This window comes from Emydura macquarii, unplaced genomic scaffold (assembly GCF_026122565.2).
Source record: "Emydura macquarii macquarii isolate MOO-44397 ecotype Brisbane River unplaced genomic scaffold, CSIRO-AGI_Emac_v2 contig_1451, whole genome shotgun sequence".
Lineage (NCBI taxonomy): Eukaryota > Metazoa > Chordata > Testudines > Chelidae > Emydura > Emydura macquarii.
The window spans coordinates 24,995,126-25,018,441 of NW_027131588.1; the positions used below are offsets into that span (position 1 = coordinate 24,995,126).

The 23,316-nt window shown below is 43.1% G+C and overlaps 1 long non-coding RNA gene across 5 annotated transcripts in view; it reads left to right on the top strand.

Moving 5' to 3' along the window:
* Nucleotides 1-8,310: 8,310 nt before the first annotated feature.
* LOC137156594 (uncharacterized) overlaps nucleotides 8,311-23,316 on the top strand; it is a 66,996-nt gene continuing 51,990 nt past the window's right edge. For all 5 annotated transcript variants that reach the window (XR_010920838.1, XR_010920839.1, XR_010920840.1 and 2 more), the window contains exons 1-2: nucleotides 8,311-8,523; nucleotides 17,770-17,856. This is a non-coding gene — a long non-coding RNA (uncharacterized lncRNA). The remainder of the gene's footprint in view (nucleotides 8,524-17,769; nucleotides 17,857-23,316) is intronic.

Genomic DNA, 23,316 nt, shown 5'->3' on the forward strand with positions numbered 1-23,316 from the left:
ATCTCCACGTTTTTCCAGGGGGTGCTGGGAAGCTGCTCTCTTTGGGAGAGCCTTCAAGAAATGCCAGGTAGGGGTCACTACCTTTTGTCAACTTTGCCTTTAAACTTGATTCCCATGTGCAGCCATGAGGTGTTTCCTTTGCAGCTCCTGACCACAACATACCCTTAGAGAGAAAACCCTTCCACCTGAGAATCGCAAGCAGGATAGGCTGCAATTACCCTTCCTTCCAAGCCTCTTCTAGAGGATGAAGGCTGGTGGAACCCTTCAGGGCTGTCTGTGTGAAATTCCCCAAATAATGGTCTAAAACCAGATCTATTAAGGATAGTGAGAAATTAGATTAATATACAAGAATGGGCTGTGTGGCAGACAGTATTTTTAAAACTGGGCGCCTAAATTTATGCTCCTTAATTCAGCTATGCTCACTTAAATAAGTGACCTAGTTTTCAAAATAGTTGAGGCTCTGCAGCTGCCTTTGAAGTCAATGGGATTTGTGAGTACTCAGCAACTCTGAAAGTCAGGCCATTTTTATTTAGAAACCTGATTTTAGTCCAGCAATAGCACTGTCCCAGATCCATATTTGCATCTTATTTCCATACAAGGATCTTTAGTCTAACTTAATATATTTTTGTACACTGGTTGCTCTGGCTAGAGGTGATATTAGCCCTTTTTTTTACAGCTGCATCACATTGTGGACTGATGTTCAATTAGTGATCAACTATTAACCCCAAATCATTTCCAGCAGTACTACTACCTAGCCAGTTATTCCCCATTTTGTAGTTAGGAATGAAAAATTAAATGCACAAGTGAAATACTTTGTACTTGTGTCTACTGAATTTCATCTTGTTGAATTCTGACCAAATTCTCCAATTTGTCAAGGTTGTTTTGAATTCTAATCCTGTCCTTCAAAGTGCTTGCAACCCCATGCAGCGTGGTGTCATCTGCAAATTTTATAAGCAAATTCTCCACTCCATTATCCAAGTCATTAATGAAAATATTGACTAGGATTGGACCCAGGATTGACCCCTGTGGGCCTCAACTAGATATGGCCTCTACTAGATATGGCCTCTCAGATTGAGAGTTAACTGTTGGTGAACTGTTGGTGCTTTTGAGATAAGAGCGAGAGAATGATCCATCTCCCACTATGAGACCTCAGTAAAACTGCTAATGCTTAGCGCAATAACTTATCAAGTTTGTGTGTGTTCTTACAGTAATATTCAGATACATTTGGTGTGTTGTGGCTAGAGAGAGACTTGAGCAGTGAATCTAAATCTGGGTGTGGCGCTCTACTTCCCAAAGCTTGAGTGTTTGGGATTAGGATTTTGAATCAAAATCTGTTCGTGAAAAAAATGTGAATAAGAAAAGGGGCTAATTTGTTAGCAAAGTCATTTGCTGCAGATAATATCCAGCTCATGTGTACAGTCTCAAGTAGTTGATGGACATTTGATTGCTCTATTTAGCCTTTGTTTTGATACTTATTACATGAAAATCACTTTTTAATGAGATCTTCCACTTTATTCCTATGAAATGTGATTTTTTTTTTTCATAAAATGCAACATCCAGGAGATCTAAAATGTTGGACCATTTCTGTTGGTCCTGTTTAATCTTTCTATTGACGTTAAATGGTCCAACATGCTCAAAGTGGTACTCGGGTCAGGTACAGTCAGGTCAAGTGACTTGACCTGACTGTACCTGACCCGAGTGGTACTCGGGGGGGAAAAAAAGGTTGAGAACCGCTGCTGTAGGCCATAGTATTGGGCATGCAAACTCATGCACCAAGATTTTATACATCCATTGATGGATCTTTACATGTTGCCAAAGTCATCTTTTCTAGGCCAGCAAGTCTTGTCTCTTTTTAATTCCTTTCTACATTTATTTGTGCAAAACTATTAGCTGCTGTTTCAACTATTTTTTGGAATTACCCCATATGTTGTGTATGGGCTCAAGTCTTTTTGAGGTTGCAGTTTTGCTTTTATGGTGTAGTCATTTCATATTTCCAATGTATAGATTATAATGGAATTATCTGCTTGTTAGCTAATAGCTGTTTACAAGATTTAAATAAATAGTCTCATTCATGTGCAGCGTTAATACATATTATGATATATTCCCCTTAAGATATCCTACCTTGCATCTATAAAGAATGTATCCAGGTCATATTAAATGCCATGGAAATCTAATTTAAAAATTGGCAGTTTAAACATTCTTTTGTTTATACCAGTACTGTATATAGTTTTCATTAGTTTTTTAAAAACTTTGTCACAAAAAGGTTGAACATTTTCTTTTCCTATATCAAGGGAAGTAGTTTGGACTGCCCACTGGTGGTGTCTGGAAACAATAAATACTTTGTGGTGATGAAATAAGGCCCTTCCATCTGACTAGGATGGCAATTTAACACCAGCTTTTAAAAATCTGCTCTTTTGCCTGTTTAAATGAACATGTTTTACAGGCCTATTGTATAATAGCTTGTTCAGGTGCAAATGCAAAAATCCCCCATTCGCAGACTGACAAATCAGTTGCACTAGGTTTTTTTTTTATGTAGAGATCCTTTTAAGAAATAAGGAAAATCATTGAAATTCAGTCCATTGTGTCCACCTCATTCCCTTTAGTCCATCCAACTTGTAACTGCTAGAGATAAAACTGACCTTAAAACGTATGCAGATGCTTGCTGATTAGGGGGTCTATTCAGCAGATATCTAGACGTTTCAGACTGCACAAGCCCAGCGATGATGGTTGCACAGCAGGCCGGCCACTTACAAAATGCCAACACATCCCTGTATAAGAAGTCGCTGAGCTGTGAGGCGGTTGAACTGCTCATCAAAACGAGTTCCTCATTTCCTAGTACCCTGTGTTCCTTTCCCATTGTTCCCTCACCAAGGAGACACAACCCACAGGAGCTGGTACAGCCTTGGGCTGTAATAGTAGGACTTCCCAGAGATCGCCCTGGGAAGACATACGTCATGGACAAGCTATTTAAAAACAGTTACATAGTTTCCTGGTTCTGGGAGTAGGGTTTTTCCCCCCAGATACTAGTGCTATGGACAGAAGGCATCCATTGCTTTTGTATTCAGACAACCTCCGATAACCATACGGAAAAGTTCCTTGGTCCTCAGCCCTATCACAGTTATCGGGGGTGAAGGAGTACTGTGAAATCTTTGGCCCAATGAGCCTTCTCTTCTCTGTAACCAAATAGCGCTAAAAGTGTCCCCCCCTTTCCAGGAGTAGTACTTTACTCCTCAACTTCTTCCATTTGTTACTATCTGTGAGTAGCATCTTACTCAGTGTCAGTAAGGATGGCAAAACCTTCCTCTTCCTAGGCAAAGGCAACCTTTATTAAAGTGTGTCACATGTGGTTCACGGGGACATGATGACAATCTAGTGAAAGTATCCTTTCTCAGTCTTTCACTAACAAATGTGCATTGTAGCTTTTGACCAGGAAACTTTAATTTCAGGTGTGTGACCCCTTCAAAAATTCCTTCCTGTCTGCCAGACATTTACGCAATGAGGGAAGACCGCCTGTATGGCAGTGGAGCTTTGTTGAAGAACACCACTGGCCATCACCTACAGCCCCCAGCTAAAATCTCTCCAACACATCATTAAGGATCTACAACCTATCCTAGCAGATGATCCCTCACTCGTTCAAGCCGTGGGAGGCAGACCTATCCTTGCTTACAGACAGCCCCCCCACCAACCTGAAGCAAATACTCACCAGCAACCATACGCCGTACAACAAGAACACTAACCCAGGAACCTATCCCTGCAACAAACCCTGTTGCCAGCTCTGCCTGCACATCGACTCTAGTGACACCATCACAGGTCCTAACCACATCAGCCATACCATGAGGAGTTCATTCACCTGCACATCTACTAATGTAATATATGCCATCATGTGCCAGCAACGCCCCTCTGCCGTGTACATTGGCCAAACCGGATTGTCACTACGCTAAAGAATAAATGGACACACATCAGACATAAAAAATGGTAACACCCATAAACTAGTTGGAGAGCACGTCAATCTCCCAGGACACTCTGTAGCTGACATGAAAGCTGCCATACTTCAACAAAAAAACTTCAAAAACAGACTTCAGTGAGAAACTGCAGAGCTGGAACTGATCTGCAAACTTGACACAATCAGACTGGGTCTGAACAGGGACTTGGAATGGTTCTGTCTTTACAAGAAGTAACTGTTACTGTTCACACATTCTCACCTTCTAATCAACGGTTGTGAATAGGCCTCATCTATTCTAACTGAATGGACTTTGCTAACACCTCCCCTCCCCATTGTTGTTCCTTACCCTTGGATGTATATATATACACCCACTATCTGATTTCTGTTTCTTGCATCTGACGAAGTGGGTTGCAGCCCACAAAAGCTTATGCCTGCAGAAATTAAATTTGTTAGTCTTTAAAGTGCTACAGGACTCTTGTTGTTTTTGCTGTATACAGACTAACATGGCTAACCCTCAAAAACTTCTATGTATCTCTTCCTTCCCCCCTCCCCCCCATGTGACATGAACAGCATTGCCAATCCTAGAGATGTTTTCAGAGTTAAAAACTAGTCAGGGGTTCCCCTCCCCTTGCTGGGAGAAGGAAATCACGGGTCTGTGAGTCAGGTATTAGTATAGTTATGAGTCAGAGGGATACAACCGTATAAGGTGCTACCATGTGTAGCAGAAACAGAAAACACAAGCTGGTTTTTGTTGTTGTACTGTCATTTTTAACATAGTATTTATACTTATAACATCTCTTACAAAAGGCTTGAACTCCACACTGAGTGATCAACAACCCTCCCCCCCCTTCGTCTCCCTCATCCACTATCACCGCCTGAGAAGTGAGGAGACAAGATTAAAGTAAAAAACTTAAAAGTAACGGCTTTGATAATATTGAAATTATGTCCTATTACTAAGCAACTGCTGTGACTGACACGAGCCATTTGATCACAGAGTAGCTCTCCTTCCTGCTACCGGCTGCTATATAGAAATATTGTCTCTATTTAACCAAAACAAATAGTTCTTAGTATGACACCTTGAGGAAATATTTCCAGGCAGTATGTAGAGAGGTGGGATCTGTGCAACAAAAATCTGTGGGTGGGAGCATCTTCTTCCGGCTGGCATGTAGCGTGGATTCTCTGCTCATGGATCTCCCCCTACTGTATGCAAGGCTGGGAGGGGGGCAGTTGCCTCCATGACACTGTCTCCCGCTCCTCAGACCCTGTGGAGGGAACTTGGCGGGCCTGGGATCAGTGTGGGGGTAGGAGCCGAGGTCAGGAGAGCCAGAGGAGATGCATGTTATCCCCTTTCTGGCCTGGCAGAGCTTAGGTGGAAAAGATCATCTACCCTGGGGCTGTTCTGTGACAGAAATGGGATGAAATTCAACAGGACAAAATACAAGGTCGTACACAGGGGGTCTAATAATAATAAATTCTGCTATAAGCTGGGGGCTTATTTTAGAAGAGACAGAGGTGGAGAGAGGCCTGCGTGTGTGGGTTGATCACAGGATGCCTATGGTCAACAATGTGATGTGGCTATGAAAAAGACACACGTGATCCTAGGATGAATCAAGTGAGGCATTTCCTGTCGAGAGAGACGCATTAATGCCATTGTAAAAGCATTGGTAAGCTCTCATCTGGAATACTGCGTGCAGTTCTGGTCACCCGTGTTCAAGACTGCTGAATTTAAATTGGAAGAGGTGCAGAGAAGAGCTACGAGGCTGATCGGGAATGGTGTGTCTCTTTGACGAGAGGAGGCTGGAAGAGCTTGGCTTGTTTAGCCTAGCAAAAAGAAGGCTGACTGGGGGATACGGTTGCTGGAGAGGGTGAAGAGCTATTTAATGTAAAGGACAGTTGTTGGTACAGCAACAGATGGCACAAATGTAAACTGGCCAGGCAGGAATTCAGGCTAGAAATTAGAACTCGCTTTCTAACCAGCAGAGGGCGGAGGTTCTGGAACAGCCTCCCAATAGGAGTTGTGGGGCAAACAAGTTGGTTAATTGTAAGAGCAAGCGGGGCACATTTATGAGTGCAACTGCACGATGGGATTACTCGTGATAATAGGGGGCAGAGCTCAGCAGCCCTCAGACTCCCTTCTGGTTTGTGTCTTATGTTCCTAAAAGCTCATGCTGCAGGGTTGCAGCTGGCCACTGCAGGGGTCAGGAAGGTATTCCTTTCCCTCCCCCAGTCAATGTATTCTGTTTTGTGTTTTTATCTCCTTCGTCTGAAGCACCAGGGATGGCACGACGAGATGGGACACGGGGCAGGGTGGGCTGGGGCTCTGAGGTAGCACCGAGCATTGTCTCTTAGGTGCTCACTGACTGGTTCTTGCTCACAAGCTCAGGGCCGAACTGGTTGCCATATGTGGGGTCGGGAAGGAATTTTCCCCCAGGTCAGATTGACAGTGACCTTGGGGGGGTTTCACCTTGTTCTGCAGCATGTGGGTGCGAGCTACTTGGCAAGGTTATCTGGGTACATCTCACTTAGTCATGTCCCTTTCACTGTAGGGGCCTCGGGCACTGGGGCACCTTGATCCCTCCCATTCTCTGCCTGCGACATATAATAGCCTAGTCTCCTGTGGGCTGTAATACTTCGGTGTAATTTTGCCTGCTGGGTTTAGTGTGCAGGTGCTGATGGCCTCTGCTGTACAGGAGATCAGACTGGATGATCTGCTGGTCCCTTCTGGCCTTAAATCCCAAGACTATGAATCTATCTGTGATGTGGGTGACACGCTATCTTGACACTCCCTGCTAATATGACTTGCTAGCCGGGAGCAGAGCCAGCACAGAGGCACAGTGCCTCTGCATGGTTAGTTCTGGTCTCCTGCAGCTTCCTGGGGATCTACCAGGTTTGGAGGCAAGGCCTCTAGCTATTCTGTGGTGCAGCAAACCCCAACTCTGCAAGAGAATGATCAGGAAAGAAGTGCATCAAGGGTTTCATTAAGGGAGGCACGATGGACCCCATGAAAACAACATTAACCAGGTGTAATCCAGAATAGCACATTCATGGATTTATTTGTTGAAATTTCAGAGAAAATTTGCAGCATGTATCGATGAGGCCATTGTATAATTGCACATACAGCGAGCTCTGCAGCTGCGGTACATTGGTGTAACCCCACTGACTGAAAGAAGCTTTGCTGTTTTAAGCCACCTGAAGGTCTACCCCATTGAATGGAGTCAACATTAATTTTATATTCATAGATTTTAAAGCCAGAAGGGATCACTGGGGTCTTCTGCTCTGATCTCCCACACAAAGAAGGCCATAAAAAGTCACTCAGTCTTTCATATTCAAGGTATCCCACCTTCCATTTGCCTCAGGTAAGACACTCACTTTCCCCCATTGACTTACATGGCCAAGTATTCAGCGTAAGCTGCCCTGAGTTGGGCCCTGAACTTAGAACAGAAAATATCGTATTATTTCAGGTCTTGTCTATGCACACACATTTCACTGATTTAACTGAATTGATTTAGAGACCAGTGTAATTAAATCTGTGCAATCCCCTTATGTGGACATGCTTAAACTGGTTTAAGAGTGCTTTAAATTGATTTTGGCTTCAGCTGGTAAGGAACTGATATTAGGCCTCTTAAATTAATGAGGGTCTACATGAAAGGGCTGCATCAATTTAAATCAGGTCAGCTTCTAAATCAGTGTAGCTAAATCGGTGCAATTTTTGTGTGTAGACAAGACCTAAAGTGGGTGAATGCTGACTTGTTTCACACACCTGCATTCTTTTGCCCTGGGGATGAGTCCTGTCACATGATCAACCCTACCACTGATGTGTCTCTAGTATCTAACGCTGATGGAACAGAGCCAGAATGCATACATAGAATACTTGACTGAGAACAACAGAGGCACTTTAGAGAGGAGTCAGGTGGAAAAAAGAGATTAACAAGATTTCATGATGTCTGCACTCCTTAGTAATGGACAATACAGGATTACACCTTTTCCAGATGGCAAGCGCTTTCTCAGTTATTCACTTGCTTTAGGTGATCAAACCGAGTTTCTAAAGTCAGATTGGCTTAGTGTTACAGAGACTGTCTACCTGCGTGCCAAACGTGTTGCTTTGCATATCATATAGACACCCTGGCACACACAGGTGGTATAAGCTACTTACCTGTGTATGTGGCTCTGCCCTGTCTCTGAACATACGGTGCCTTGGGCTAGAGGTGCTATGGGAGAGTCAGGGCAGGCTGGCAGACCCTTTGAGGCAAGCTGGGCTCAATCTTGCCCATGACTGAGCAGCTCTGCCTCAGTCTCACTGCTGATGAGCTGGTGTATAAGGCTCATTAGTGATCCCAGCTGGCTGTAGTAGGGCTTAATTAGAAAGACTGATGGCAGCTGTGGTGTGGAGGCCCCGAGAGCACTGCTTCAGTGGAGCTGGGAACACAGGGCAGGAGCCTGGAGAAAACGACAAGGGGCTTTCCTGTTGAAGCTGGACTGAGCCCCCCAGAGAGCAGAGTAGGAGGGGACACTTGAGTAAGGGCCTACGACAGGAGACCAAACCCCAGGGAACGGAGTATGTGCTCTTAGGGAGCCCTGAGGTAAGGCCTAGAAGGAGAGATTCCCAGAGGTAAACTGCTGGAGTCCCTGGCAAAGGGAAGCAGCGGGGGACTCCTGTTGGGGAAAAGCAGTTGTAGGGACTCTCTGCAGGACCAGGAAGCAGAGGATTTCACTCAAGCCTGAGGGGGGCAGATGTGCCATGAGTTTGGACGTTGTTTGTGCCCTTGGAGTTGGACCTTTTTGTTAACCTAGAAGGGGAGTGAACTATCGTGGCTAGATGGGAGCACTGAGCCAGAGAAGACCTAGAGAGAGGGTTGGGAGATGATGCTGGCTGGGACTGGCCCTTGCTGGCTAAGGAAGTAGCTCCTGGAGGTGTGTGAGAAACGAAGGTCCATGCAATGCTGCATCCAGGGACAAGGGGTGCACTGGGGGAGGAGGCTGTGCGCTTACAGGGCGGTAACGTACGCTGCTACTTTTGGAAGAAGATTGGTTGTTGTCCTCAGTGTATCACCATTCCACTCAGTGAAGACATTTGACATAAAAATATTTTGGAAAACTAAAGAAAAACCCATTTGAAAAACAAATTTAGGTTTGAGACTTTTAAGCTCTCATTAGAGACCTATCTTCAACTTATATTTTTTAAATTTTGTTTAAATTAATTACATCTTCTGTCAGAGTCTGACAGTCTCTAGAGAACTATTTTTCCCACAGGCTAGGAGCTCATTAAAAAGTATCTTTTCTTCTGTAAAAGAGAAGTCCTTTTTTTATAATGAAAAAATAAATAAAATAAAATGCAAAATTGCATAAGCAAGACACACAACCTCATTATTTAAAAAAATTGCATTCTGCACTGGTAACTGGAAGGATCAACATTTTCAAAGAATCTAAAAGCTTGTTTGAGTGTGCCAGTGACTGGGTATTAGAACTGCGTTCTCTGAAATGTCATGTTAATTAACAACTCTTTTCCAGTAACAGGATTAATTGCTGTACAGGATATTTTAATGAACATGCATTGTCTAGAAAAATTATACTAATTGTGAAGTAGGAGATTTTAGTGATACAAAAGCTATTAAAGGTACTAAATTAAAGTTATTAAATTTCAAAAACTTGCTTCCTCCAGCAAAATGCAATTTGAGATTATAAAGTAGAATTTGTCTGGAAGATGTTGAGGTCTGCAAAATTTATAAAGTTCTGCATTTGTAGGAAACCTGAATTTATCTATGTACATGTATCTTGAGATACTCTTGTTTAACTTTAATGTTAGGCGAGAGTTTTCCACCAGCTGTGGGGTTATTTAGTTGGTTGTTTTGTAACTACGCACAGCATTTGGATATTATGGCGTTTACTTTTTTACCTTGACTCTTGCCATTTGTGATGGGATCTGCTTGCTTGTCAATCAAGTGGATCCTACTGAGGGATGCAACACAGTTGCCAAAGATGATTGACAGAGAGAAAACACAGAGTAAACCATGAATAGCCAGAAAAGTGTCTCCATGCACCTCTAGATATATGCATTAACTGATGGGCCTAGCAATAACCGAGATCTCCCTTGTAGCTATTGCCCAGGTAGGCGAAGTTCCTTTTTCTCCTGGGGGTAAAACTACTCAACAACAACAAGGTGTTTCCTGCTTGCTGACTTAAGGGAATACCATCAACTTTATTTATTTATTTATTTTTTGAAGAGTTCTAATTTAAAAGATCCATTTTCTGACTGTATGCTCTTAACTTTTTAAATCTCACTCTCCCCCGACCACCCGCAACAAAATGGCTCATTTAATGATATTTATCAAGAGACCTGTTCAGCAAGGGCGAAATGGACTTAGGACCAAATCCTGCATTTTGATCTGTATGGACAGACTGCTGCACTCACACACATCTCCATGCAGTGTTGAGGCCTTGCTAATTATATGCTGGTCTCCTAAATACTTCTAAACATATGTAATTCCAGGAAGTATGATTTTACACTCAAGGAACTGGACCGGGATTCTGAAAATCTGGTTCTGGCAGAGATTTCCAATGTCATTCTGACCAAGTCACTTAACAGCTCCGTGCCTCAGTTTCCCATTTGTAAAGTGGGGATAAAACTGCTTGTTTTCTTCCATCCTTGGTCAATTTAGATTATAAAGTGTTCAGGGCTGGGACTGACTCACTATGTCTTGCAGTGCCCTGGCCATAGAGCCTTTGCATGCTACCATAATACAAAAAATCATGAGATAATTGAAGTCAGATGAGAGGATTGGGAACATTAATGGCAGTCTTCAGCTGAGAACCACATTAAAATAGTCCCCTTATCATCCAAATCCACCAGTGAGGTGTTGTAGTATGGGGACAACTCAGCAAAGCATTCTTACCAACTCTGTAGAGGAAGAGACAACAAAAGGGAATGGAAACCAAGCCAAATCCCCAATGAACTGTTCTTTTGCTGCTCAGCAGTAAGCTATCTTTTTGTTGCGGAGCATTAATCTAAACCTTTGAGGGAGTTTTTGGTGGAGTGTGCTAGAAATGCAGATTCAATGTGGCTCTTGTGGCCTCTTCAGCAGAAACAGCTGGTACAGCTCTGATGTGAACAAGTTCGCAAAGAAAAATAGCCCAAAATGCAGATGCACATAATGCTGCAGTGAGAAGCTGCAGGAAGAAGGAATCTTTTGCCACTCCACTATTTTTCCATGCATGAATCTTCTTTCACGTGCTAGCTATTTCAGTATCGATTCTGGGACAATAACTCAAACCCCTGATTTTCCATTTCAGCTGATCAATGGTAGGCATGCTTCAATCAGCTGATTATAAGCCAGTACTACTTATTTGTCATACAAGATAACAGGACTAATACAGAATGGGAAATAAAACAAACAATCCTTCCCCACCCAGATCAGGGCCTTGTCTATATGGGAAAGTTGTGCCAGTTTAACCGAAAGTGTGAATTGAAACTAAAGTAGATTCAGTCAACTGGTTTAGCTAAACTGCAGTAAGCCACTCTTCAACTGAAGGAAGTATGTCCACAGAGGAGTCTGCACTAAATTGGTTGTTAAACCAGTGCAAGTTAAAACTGGTGCAAACTTCCCATGCAGACGAGGGCTAAGTAAACACACCCACTCCTGTGTGGAGCTTTTTAAAAGCAAGTTAAGCACTGATTATTTTATCATGTCCTCCCACTCCTCTGCCTTGTGCATTGTCTTCCGTCTCATCCTGCCTTGTGGGGGCTAGAGGGTAAGAAGCTGCCCCACCAATGTTAAAACTGTAGAGAAATCTTAGAAGATTCACAGCCAAATCTTCAGATGGTGTAAATCAACATTAACATCAATGGCGCTCTGCTGATTTACACCTGCTGATAAACTGGCTCTCTATATCGGAGTTCATTTGGGAGATTCCAGGATCGATTCCTGTTTGGAAAACCTTATTTTTTATTAGTCTGTTAGTCAGTGGCTTGAAATGTAATGACTATTTAAAATTTAAAGTTATTTATCTAAATAAATAGATAGGATCTGATTCACCATTTCATTACTCCAGATTTATGTTGGTGTATCTCCATTGAAATCAGTGGAGCTAACACTGGCATTAAATTGAAATAACAATGGTGAATTGAGGATCTAATTCCTCTTCCCTGTAGGAAGCTACAGCATATAGCATAGCACACACTAGCTTAAAAAAAAAATCATTTTAACACATTTTAATAATGCAGTGTTTCAATTAATATGTCACTTAGACTTTGCTAGCAAGGTTTTTATTTGTGTAAACATCGGTGCAGATCTGTTCTGCGTTTGTACCTGGTCTGTGACCAGGACTCCTAGGCACTATGGTAAGACAAATATAAACGATCAATTTTAAATAAGGCAGTATTGTGACAGATTGTACTGGAGCATAACAAGTTGCTTACAGTGCAGTTCAATTCTGAAAACTACACAAACTGCACTGAGAGACAGACCTCCCCCCACACAGTGACTTGCAGAGCAAATTTGCTTAATTAACAGCTACAATTTTTTCCCCTCTAACCTTCATCCTTGCAAATGCAGACCCCGGGATCTGAAAGCCAAGCTGTGTTCTTTGTGGCTCATGCATGATTTCACTAATAAAGATCTTGCTAGCTAAAATCCACCCACAGTTATGCCTGTGAATTTGCGATTACACCTGTGGAGTTTGGCTCTGCAACCGGAACTTATTTAACAATCCCGTTGATGATGTGTGAACTGGAGCTGGATTCTGTCCGTCTCCCATAGTTATTTTGGCTTGGCCAAGCTAATAGGAGTAGAAGGTAGTAAAAACTTACTTTTGTCACTGAATTAATCAGCTATAACTCTGAATACATGCACAGACGTATTCAGATATTTGGAATAGAAAGAATGGCCAATTTTGTACATGGTCATAACAGTCTTTCTTCTCTCCAAACAAGATTAGCAGAATAAAGAAAATGGTGACATTTTATTACAGTAGTGCTACTCCAAGAGGCCTCAGTGGAGATGTGGTCTCCATTGTGTACAAACACACAGCTCTTTGCCCTGAAGAGCTTGCAGGGTAAGTAGACAAGACAGACCAAGGAGAAATGTAAGCACAGAGAGATGAGCAAGTCACTCCAAGATCACCCAGCCGGTCAATAGATGAGTAGTGAATCCCAGACTAGTACCCTCTTCAATGGACCATGTGGCAAGGGACTTGTAAAGAGCCTCTTAAACACATGTGTCCGATGTCACCTATATACTAGAGGTTTCTAAACTCTAAATTTCCTGATAAGCCTATGGTCAGGAAAGACACTACACATCACTTAAGTGATTTTTTTTTAATAATACAGTATCTGCTGCAGGGGTTAAAATATGAAAACATTATGTATTTATAAAATATGATGGTGTAGTGTCATGTGGCTGGGCTTGCAACATTCAAATGTTGCTAGAAAACACTTGGATTACTGGAACCAGTCAGCATGCATTCCCAGCAGGCATTAGTTCATGTCAGAAGCCACCTGATACATTCCCATTTGTATACTGATTGCTGTTTTCTCTTTTCTGTTGCATTCATTCTGTTCCTTGTGGGTTAGAGTAGGTGTTTCAAAATAATAGCTGTGTTCTAAATTGTGTTCAATGTTTTATCAAACACGTTATGAAAGCAAGGGTGACTTTTTGTAAGTGAGGTTGCCTTCCTGATAATTGGCCTGACACCTGTTGATCTGCATGGCCCTTGACTCAGTAAGCATAATTTCTGTCAATTACCAGGCAGTAGAACATACAACTGTGGCTTAATTAGGAACGAGGGAACACAACACACTGAGTTTCTGAATTCTACAATGCAATTGTGACATTCAAAAGGCATTTTTCTCTCTCCCCATAATGCAGCTTGGCTCTGGAAGGGGTCAGGTTCTCAGTGCTGGCTGAGACAGTCAGTCATGACCTATAATAGCCACTGGCAAGGCATTCTCCCATTGGGTGAATTTTATGATTAATAACTCATTGATAGAAAGTAGGGTGCCAGCCAAGATGAAATCTACCAAAGAGATGTATGTCCCCTCTTATTTGTGTCCTTTCAAATGTAACCACTCCGATCTTTAAATGAGAATTTTTCAGGCCTTTGATCATTCTCATCACTGTTCTCTGAACTAGCTCTAGTTCTCCAGTCTTCCTTCTGTGGGGAAGGTGTTTGAGCAGCTGGTGGGGGAAGTGGTTGGGCATCTGGACAACAAGCGATCTCATGAACATCTCCCAGTCTGGTTTCAGTCCTGACCTGGAGATGCGTGTTCGTTTGTGCGATAGATGGTCTTCTCTGAGGGATGGCTGGTGAGTGATAGTTGTGGATGATGAATAACAGTGCATTGAATTGAGTAGTATTGGGCCAGATCCTCAGTTGGTGTCAGTTGGCATAGCTCCATGGACATTAACTGAACCACACTGACTTGCACCAGCTGAGGACCTGGCTTCTGATCTATTTATTTGTAGTACATCAGGGCCTCGAGGCCCCACCACTGAGATCTAGACGTGATCCCATTGAGATCCCATTGTGCTAGACATACAGAGTCAGAAAAAAATGCCAAACACCACCCTTCACATAGAGAAAACCGGAAATCTGGTCAGTCAGTGGCAATTTCAAAAGCTGAGAAGTGGGAGAATTTTATTCTTGGTATGTAGATCTGTAGAGAATATATGCAGCTGGTCTAATCTTTGTCTCCTGTTATGTTAACCTATGCCCTGATTCAGCAAAACTGTGCATAAGCCTCCTGGTCTCCTAGCTGAAGACAGTGAGATCCCTCACGTGATTAAAGTTATTAAACATGGGCTTACATGCATTGCTGGACTGGAACCTTAGTTCAGTGGGGTAAAATTGTTGCTCATGAATAAGTACATTGTTGAAAGGACACAAGGAAGGCCCTCTCCGTGACAAACCTGTGACTAGGGAAGGGAAAACTCTTCCTCTTCCATTAGCCTGATGAAATCTGTGGTATCTTTCCAGACAAAACTGGAAATATTTTGGTTCCTTTTTTTAGTTTGTTGTTTAGTTTGTGTATGCCATATGCATTTTTTTATATTTCTGGTATATTTTATACCTACTGCTTATTGATTGGATAGAGGGGATGTTAGTTTTTGCATTTTGGACTTATTTGCTGCTCCTTTATTAATTTGATACAGAGATTAAAAAATGAACCTTTGTTTATGTATCATCTGTACACCATGGTTGTTTTTAAAGTAGATCTAAAGCAGAAATAGGAAAGTCAGCCAGTAGACATCTAGATGATGTGAATGTATTCAGGATATGTTGCCATCAGATCTAAGGTAAATTTAACTGGGTGAGAGTGAAATGTGTATCTGCCTTCCTAACGAAGGGTGGAATTCTAGGTATTGCCCTGGCCTTCAGCAAAGGGGTGAACAGCACCCCATGTGCTTCTCACGAACTGCCAAGGCATTTGTGAGGTGCAGTTCTCAAAGCAGTGCTAAATGCCAGTGCTTCTCTACCTTTACAGGAGTTGAGTGAAGATTAAATACAGAGTGGTGTGTCATGCTTCTTGTGGGCCTGATGTACCAGTTGAGTTCTGTGGCTCCCCTCTATAGGGATTAGTAGTCGAAGTAGGTATACCAGGGGCCTATGCACACCCCCTGCAAACTATTGAGGAGGACCTGAATAGGCTAAAATAGAAGGGTGTTTGAGGGGGCAGGCCAGAATGGGTGGCAGGAGTTGATCAGTGGGCTCGGAAGAGATGAAGCCACTTTCTCAGGCCCATTGCTAGAGTCCAGTCATCTGCCTATGGAGTTAACATCCTATCCCGTGGCCTTAAATTCATGTAACCTACCACCCTGTATTATGGTTAATCAGTAACATTCTTTATAGCTCCTCTAAGCTGTCAGTAGAGGAAAACAGGGAACTGTAGGTAATTCTGCTTGCTAAACACACTACTTTTAATTGTTTAGTTCAAGACAACAATTCAAATCAAGGTTTTGAAAGTAGTTCACCTGCTTATAAAATGCTGTAGAGCATTTCTAAATGGCAGTCTTTTCTAAATGCTTAAAATCTGTTGGGTTTTTTTGCCACTATTTATAGGCAACTAGTGGGCTGGTTATGAAAATTCTCATCCTACAGCATTTTTCTTCAGATTGGTGAATGCTTCTGTATTCTCTGTAGCACTAACTTTCACAGAGTGAGCTGCTCAATAGGGAATATATAAATGTCGTCTTCTTCCCCTAATTTATTATCTCTGTAGCACTTTCAAGATGAGCCTTAACAGGACATATGCACAGATCTGCATCATAATGATTGCAGAATCAAAGGCCTGTATCATATCCTTGATCCTTGCAAAAATCTCACTTCATTCTGGTTGTGCTTCAAAACTCACTTCTGCAGCATTTCCAACACAAAAATGAATGTGTTCATACTTCCATTAAAAAACTACAGCCATCTAGACACATGTACAAGAGGAGTCGCTGCATTATTGTAGTCCCATAACCAGAGTCCTGTTGCTGCTACTCTTTGCTGTGATGTGTTTTAACCTCCCTTGTCTGTCAAGCCCATCATTTGGGCACCAATCATGCATTGGGATCCATTATTACAGATCCCTGTGTCCAGCTGAGCCCTGTTAACTTCAGAGGGAATGTGCTCTAGCGACACCAATGCAGGATCAGCGCCATGGCCATCTTCTGGGAGTGACGTTGTGCACTGAGGCCTCAGTGAAGTGGGGTCTCGCTGGGATGTCTCACGTGCTTAAAGTTAAGCATGTGCTTGGGTGTTTTGCTAGTCTGGTGCCTCAATGTAGCCGTGCTCCATTGAAGCACTTCTCCTCTTTAGGGCTAAAATCTGATCCCCGTCAAGACAATGTGAGTGGTGTCGTTAATTTCAATAGGATCTGGATTTGGCCTTTAATGGGTATGCAGATGAGCCCTCCTGAACCAGACCTATGCCCCTGGTGCAGAAACTTTATGATCCCAATCTTGAGGTGAGGTACAAGCAAGCCATTTGGTTGCTTGGAATAGAGATTTGGATCCACAGCCCTTGTAAACCCAAGGGACTACAATTGTACCTAATGTTAAAACATCAACTCTCAATCTCGGGTGATGGCATAGTCACCAAAAGACTTTTTTTTTTTTTTTTAAATATACTGGTCCCCACGAAGGCTAATGGTGTTGGGGTTCATAAATGCTGAGCGCTGCTGGAACTGGAACTCCCTGATGGCTCCATTAGCTCACGTGTTTTGGGAGCACCCCTATGTCAAGAATATCTGGTATGAGGTGGGTCAAAGGACCCGTTTGATACTGGATGCTCAACTAGAGCCCTCCACTTTCAGTTCATTCTTTGGTAGACTCCTGATAGCCAGAGGTTACCTGGTCACAGGGTGGCATGGTTCCAACCTGCAGTTTCAGTCACTAACAATTTAATCCTGCACAAAAGGAAAAGTGGATCCCCTCCAAACACTGATGCCTGGCTCAGTGATAGGGCTGTCCTTGCAGCTAATCAACGACTGGCCTTCTGCAGAAGGGGAATGCCTGAAAAACAAACCAATTTGGGCTGAATCATTAGAGGGCTACAATTAATGTAGATCCCGACAGTAGATATGGTGCTTCGCTTCCCCTCTCTTTAGTCTAACCCTCTTTACTTACTTGATGTATTATAATGAATCTGGTATTTTGTTATGTTTGGAAAAATTAATAAAAATGTATAAATACAAAAAAGAAAATAAGCTGGCCCTTGTGTCTACGTGGAGTCCGATTAAATCCAGTAGAACTATGCAGAGATACAGGAGTCGAGCCCCGAGGATCTGATAGCAGGATCGGGGCTTATGATATCGTTTATAATGACATGCTCATATACCATTATTTTTGCAGAACCCTTGCCGTACTTCGTGCATAGGCAGGACAATGCACAGTAAATGAGGCCGGTTCCTGTGAAGGCAGCAAAATCTGGTCCTCCAGGTAGGATAACGTTCTATTTCCATTCTACATGGATTCTTACATGGTCCTTATCATCATAGTATCTGAGTGCCTTCCACTAGTGTATTAAGCCATGTAACTATCATCTCTCATGTGCGGGTTGTTTCTTTTCTCCTCCTCATGTGTGCAGGGCGATGGAGTGAATTAGGCAGAGATGCACTCTTTGAACAGTCAGGATAAACAGAATATATTTTAAAATGAGGATGTATTTGATTTAAAAATAAGTAACCTGGACCAGATATGTAGCTCTCTGAGGTCAGTGTAGCTATGCTGACTTACAGCAGCTGAAGATATGGCCCTTAGTTTCCATAAAGCAGAAATACTGGAACATGTGTGCAGTCTGACGGGCAGAGAGCAGTGCTATATACACTCTCCTTGGCTTGCTTTAATACGTCATTTAGGTTGGGATTTTCAGAGGAGCCTAAGTTGGTCAGGCCATTGGAAGTCACTGGGCATGGCGTGTCTTACATTCCTTTGACAACCCCAGTCTTCAAAATGAAATGTTGTCCCCCACTGTCCAGCGAGTGCAATGAATGAAGCAGTAGTGTCAGACACTCTTTCATGATGTGCACACATGGGGGCTACCTTAGCAGATACATTTTCTGGCTTTTGGCCCATCTGATGTTGAGCCCCTCGATTTCTCTCTACATTTCCCAACAAAGAGTTCTTGATGAAAATTCTCTCACCCTCATGATTTCATTTCATGTTAGTGGCCTAGATATCTACTCTGTGGTTGTTAGCATGTCTCCATTACCAACTCTCACAGTCTACTTTTGTGCAACTCTGAATTTAGCCTATCCATCTTCACGATGTCCACATCCTCCGTTGCACCTACTTGAGCTTCAAGGCAAACGTGGAGATATAAGGTAGCTTTTAAAATTGCAGCAGAACAAAGCAGTGACTCCGAAGTGCCCAAGTCATACTACATTTCTGTAGGCAGCATTTTTCACAGTGTACTTAAAGGAGCCATACTTGTGTGCATAGTTTGGCTCTAAATCTCTGTACTTTGTCCCTCTTGACTTCTCCCATTTAGATGGTTTCTGCAGTTTGTTGGTATTCCAGTCATGTCCCAGCTCATCATGTCTGAGTAACATTAGTTAGAGCATCATTTGTATTCATGCATGAGAACATCTTGCGAGAGAGTGAGCAGTAGCTGGTTTTGGAACACTCACACTAAAGCTGACATGATGTGAGAGAGAAATGAGATGTAACACGCCGGTTTATTTTGTGGAGGGGCAGTCAACCAGCACCTGTTTGCTTTGTAGTTCTCTAAGAGCAAGTGAGACACACACCATAGACGTTCATTTTAATGGTGCAAAGATACTGCAGTGAAAACAGAAAGTTCAAAATGTACTTTTGCTAGACCAGCCAACGTTTCTACTTGTGGGGGGCTAAAGGCTAGTCAGCTAAATTCCTAGTTAGGCTAACTAAATAAAAGGACCTGATTTTAGAGGGGTAATATGTCCACTGCATCAGGCACAGCATTGGGACTCTGAGGACTTGGGTTCTCCCACTGACCTGTTGGGTGAATTTGGACAAGTTACTTCACTGCTCTGTGCCTCAGTTTCCCCGCTCACCCTTTGCCTGTTTTCTCTGTTTAGATTGTAAGCCCTTGGGGCAGGGACACTCTCACAATGTGTCTGTATAGGGCCTAGCACAATGGGACCCTGACTGGAGTTGGGGCTCAAGGCACTGCTGTAGTTCAGACAATAATTACTTGCAAAGTTGCTGAGCACCCTTCATTCTCACTGACTTTAATGGAAGCCATGAGTCCCCACCATCTCTGAAAATCAGGCTTGGTTTTAGGTGTCTAACCATGGACCGAAGCATAACCTTTGGCACCCACATTTGAAAATCTAGGCCGCCATCCTCACCATGAGTCTCAGCAGTGTGAGGGAGAAAGCGTAAACCGCCTTGCTGACAACACGTTCTCCCTGCAGGCTGTGTTGTCCCCGGGTGAGCTGCCCCAGTTACAGACTGTGCATCACCGGTTGCCACTACTGCAGCTTGTGAGAAGGAGCTATGGCTGCTCTGCCAGTGCTTTGCTTCGGTTACTCTTCATCGATCCCTCGCAGTGCCAGTGAGCCCTGTGAAATGGTTGTGCTTTTCGACGCTCTACGCTGCATGGTCCTGGAGCACCGGGCCCCTTTGCGGCTGTGGCTTTATTCTGCTGCTGTGTGCGGCTGGCCCACTGTGCTCTGTCAGGCTCTGTCGAGCTGTTTGTTTTTATCCTGGGCTTAGGTTTAATATTGTGCCCTTTTTGCCTGAAAGCCCCTCAGTGATTCAATATGCTCTGCTGGGTTTCTTCAGCACTTCAGCTTGTCTATCTTGGCTTTCTTATTATCCACCAATAGCCCCCAAATGCCAGTTTGATACCTCTGTAGATGCTATATAAATCACCGTGCCTGGCTCCTGAATGGGTGTGCAGAGCTGGGGGAGATGGTGTCAGGCACCCTCGTGGCCCCTGTGCTTCCCTGCGTGTAGGAGCTGTTTCCTCTCTCCCCAAACCACCCCAAAAGGGCAGAAGAGGGGCAGGAAGAAGGTAGGGCAGCTGTCTCTCTCTGGTTTTTATTCTGACAGCACTTCCAGCAAGGTGCAGAGAAGATGAGTACTGCAGAGATCAACTAGTCCCACGGTCCCTAGTGGAGCTATGAATAAATACCACCCAGCAGTTGGATACAGTAAACCTGGTATTTTTTATTTTCCTTTTATAGCACAGAAGATGAGGAGAGGAGTGCCTCTTATAGAAACAGCTCAGACAATTATTTTTTGTAGGCATAACTCTCGCTCCTTTTCCAGCATTCACAGTGCGTGGAAATCCTACTCATTTTATTTTGTGCACTTTAATATTCACCAGCCACCAGTGTGGCGTGGACTCAATCCTCACATGCATTGTGCTGTATCAGGAGCTCACAATCCTGTTGCCAATTGCCCTGATAAAGGTGTTTTATACAGAGCTCAGAGCTGGTTAACCATTTTTTTATGAAAAATAGCTTTTCAGTCAAAATAAGTCATTTTTGGTTTAAAATTTTCCATTTTTTGATGAAAATCTGAAAAGTTTGGGTAGAAAATGTTGGTTTTGGTAATAAAGAAAAATCAGTTATTGGTTTCTGGAAGTTTTCAGTTGTCACTGAAAACCCTTTTTGATGAAAATTTTTAAACACTGAAATAATTTTCAGGTTTTGGTTTTTCACTGAAATATTTTCCTCAGACACTTTGAAACAGATGTATTTTTGTTTTCAGCCAGGTTAATATTGGTCCTGTCTGGGCCTCTCCCAGCGAGCCAGCACATTAGCTCCTCCCCAGCACCTGTGATGGGGGTTCCTGAGGCATCTAACTGAGAAGGCTGAGATGTGGCTTATGAAGGCTAGGGCACCCAACTCCCATTGACTTTTAGTGCCTAACTCCTTTAGGTGCCCTTGAAAATGTGAGCCCAGGGCTGAAGTATAAAACACTGCATTAAAAATGAGCCTTTTCCCCCCACCCCCAAAACCGGGTAATAGGGAAGCATCTTAGTGCATTAATGGTGCTTTCTCTGGCTTATTTACCTAACACTCTGAGAGCAGTCATTGCATGAATTGAGATTCAAGAGCCATTCTGGGCAGGCGGAGGAGTAGTCTCTACTATGGCCAATCCAAGTGCTCAATCAGAATCAGACCCACCCCCTTACCCCCTGTCCCCAAATCATGAGATTTGAAAAATAATAAATGTAGGGTTGAATTTATTAACATTCTGGTTTTTGGTCCTTGGCGGGTTACATTTTCAAGCTTTTCTTGGAAATCATGAGGACTAGAAAGTTATTTATATAAATAATAAATGCTGGTTTCTCACAGAGCTCCAAGAGCTGGGGCTTTAAGGATAATACCACTATTGCGAGACTTGGGCTATATCTCAAGATTTGGCACCTGTTCTTTCTTTCAGTGGTGGTGATAAGGGAGAGGAAAGGAATCCATACGACTGCACAGAGGGTAATTTTCTCCTATTTGTGCTCCAGATAATAGTTAATCCCAGTGTTATTAAAAGAACCTTGACACCTCCTGGAACATCCAGCATCCACCTTCTTGCTTCTGAGAATTGACAATATGACCTTCAGTGAACATGAGTGGCTTATGTGTTTTAACTGGTCTTTGGGACTGCCAGTTCAAAGCAGTTTTCTTCCTAATCTCCCTACCAGCATTACAAACATTAGCCTTCTATCACGCTTTATCTTCTGTTTTTGTTAGGTTTGGATGAGGAGGAATTGTTTACTGTTCTATGAATAACATTAAACAACTTCTGCAGTATATGCACTATGCCATGCAACGTGATCGAACATTAGCATTGTACGGGAAAATATGTAGAACTACATACTTATTAATAGGGACAGAGAATTGGACACCTAACACCTCTCATTGGCTTTATAACTGCAAAAGATTGTATCTTTCTTGGGCCTCCAGAGTAACACAAAGTATCAGGACCAGATCCTTGGGTCACCCCGCATGGGGTTTGTGGCTGAGCTTGCATTGTACCACCTTTGCATTCTACCAGTTCTAGGGGCAACTGGGACTAGTTAACCCACTGGCACAAATTAGAGCAGCCTCGGGACTGCTTTAAATTACCCCTGATGCAGTGGTCCCCTAAGAGCCCTTCTCCTGGTCCAGGATGATCAGAGGTCAGTGCAATCTAGCCCACTCCTGTCAAAGCCCCAGAACATCCATCTTCTATACCACAAGGGCCAGGAACAAATGATGACTATCAGTTTGTTGTCTACAGATTCTCATATGCAAGGGGAATCCTGAGCTGGCTGTTTAAGCCTGCTTTCCATCTCCTTTGGGTGCCATAATACATCTTCATTTGTTGCTAAGATGAGATCTACCAGTGTAGTTGCCAGGACATACACAAGGGCCAGGGAGATAACTAGAGACTCTGGAGATTCTCACCACGCTCTTTTCAATAAGCTTACCCAGAAATGAAAGATTAGATAGGTGACACTTGGCAGAGTGTCCAGTAATATGTTTTGGGGATGTATAAAAGCTTCCTTAAGAGATGCCTCCATCAGGGAGAGACTGACAGCTCCACGTACACTGGACCCAGCTTCTCTCCACTAGCTGTCACCAGGCAAGGTGGACGTTCAGCTGAAGCACAAAATCTGCTCTTGACACCTCTGAACCCTAAAAGAAAGAGACGAGCTGAAAGTCTAGCAGGGCTGATTTAGTATTTGTCCCCTTACGATCTTGCTCTGCCCCCAGGCTGCTGAGAATATCCATGATTTTATCCACCAATTAATCTGATGTTCCCTCGCAATGGATGGCAGAATTTTGAATCAGCTGCTAAACAGAAAATCTGGATTAAACAGACTAGCAACCATCTGAAAAAGCATCTGCTGGTTGAGACTGTAAAGTACTATAGGCAAATAAACTGCCTTTTGTTTTCCAGACAACCCTAGCATAAAAATAAAACAAA